Source organism: Piliocolobus tephrosceles, chromosome 5 (genome assembly GCF_002776525.5).
Source record: "Piliocolobus tephrosceles isolate RC106 chromosome 5, ASM277652v3, whole genome shotgun sequence".
Taxonomy (NCBI): Eukaryota; Metazoa; Chordata; class Mammalia; order Primates; family Cercopithecidae; genus Piliocolobus; species Piliocolobus tephrosceles.
Genome location: NC_045438.1, coordinates 134,590,427 through 134,591,986, shown reverse-complemented (window position 1 = coordinate 134,591,986; position 1,560 = coordinate 134,590,427). Strand labels below are relative to the sequence as shown.

The 1,560-nt window shown below is 49.0% G+C and overlaps 1 pseudogene across 1 annotated transcript; it reads left to right on the top strand.

Moving 5' to 3' along the window:
• Positions 1–293: 293 nt before the first annotated feature.
• Positions 294–1,172, top strand: LOC111543170 (annotated as a pseudogene). Its single transcript, XR_003306885.2, has one exon. The product of XR_003306885.2 is annotated as a nucleoplasmin-3 pseudogene (transcript).
• The last annotated feature ends 388 nt before the right edge of the window (positions 1,173–1,560 follow it).

The following is a 1,560-nucleotide window of genomic DNA, read 5'->3' as shown; positions in this document are numbered from 1 at the left end:
TCCAGCCTGGGTGACAGAGCAAGATTCCGTCTCAAAAAAACAAAACAAAACAAAAAATACAAAACTTAGCCAGGCTTGGTGGCTCACACCTACGGTCCTAGCTACTTGGGAGGCTGAAGTGGGAGGATTACCTGAGCCTCGGAGGTCAAAGCTGCAGTGAGCAGTGATGGCACCACAGTACTCCAGCCTGGCAACAATGCAAGATCCTGTCTAAAAAAAAAAAAAAAAGAAATAAAGAAAGAAAAAGGAAAAACATGTATATTTAGCCCTTAGAATATACACAGATTCTTGCAGCATGGCCGCCGGCACTGCAGCTGCCTTGGCGTTTTTGAGTCAGGAGAGCCGAACGCGGGCCGGGGGTGTCGGGGGCCTGCGGGTCCCAGCACCGGTCACTATGGACAGTTTTTTCTTCGGCTGTGAGCTCTCCGGCCACACCCGCTCCTTCACCTTTAAGGTAGAGGAAGAGGATGATGCGGCGCACGTGCTGGCACTAACCATGCTCTGCCTCACCGAGGGAGCCAAAAAGACGAGTGTAATGTGGTAGAAGTTGTAGCCCGGAACCATGACCATCAGGAGATAGCAGTCCCTGTGGCCAACCTCAAGCTGTCCTGCCAACCCATGCTCAGTCTGGACGACTTCCAGCTCCAACCACCTGTAACCTTCCGCCTGAAGTCGGGCTCTGGCCCTGTGCGGATCACTGGGCGGCACCAGATTGTTACGATGAGCAATGATGTTTCCGAGGAGGAGAGCGAGGAACAAGAAGACAGTGACCAGGAAGAAGCTGAGCTGTGCCCCATCCTTCCTGCCAAAAAGCAGGGGGGCAGGCCCTAGCCCTCCTTGGTCAGCTCCATGCGCCATGCACCGCCATGAACCCTGTTCCCCGAGAAGTTTCAAGAATTGTAAATGTTTCTTCTTCCTTGAAGAGGAGAGCTTGTGTGGGGTTTGGGTGGGAGGGACTTGGGTCTTTGGTGCTAGGAGAGGGCCTGTGCTCCACACAGCCCTGGTTTTCTGATCTTGCACCATTCTTGGGGTCTCTCTTCCCACCTGTCTGTGAGGATTAGAAGTTAGTGCCTGAAGCTCAGAACTACACATTTTTAATAGTTTTTACATTTTTGGATAAAGGTTGAAATAAAGTGGTGTGGGGTTTTTGAAAAAAAAAAAAAAAAAAAGAATATACACAGATTATTAACAGTGTCGGGAGTAAGCACAAGGGATTTGCCCTTGGGGGATTACAGATTTCTGTATGGTTTGAACTTTACAACAAGCATGCATTGCACATGCAAATTTTTTAAAAAAGCATTTCAAAAATATAGCCTATAATCTCCCTAAATAATATATGCTGGTTATAGAAAACACACGAATACAGGCCAGGAGCAGTGGCTCACGCCTATAATCCCAACACTTTGGGAGGCTGAGGCAGGCGGATGGATCACCTGAGGTCAGAAGTTTGAGACCAGCCTGGCCAACTTGGTGAAACTCTCTCTCTACTAAAAAAAGTAAAAAATTAGCTGGGCATGGTGGCAGGCGCCTATACTCTCAGCTACTCCGAAGGCTGAGGCA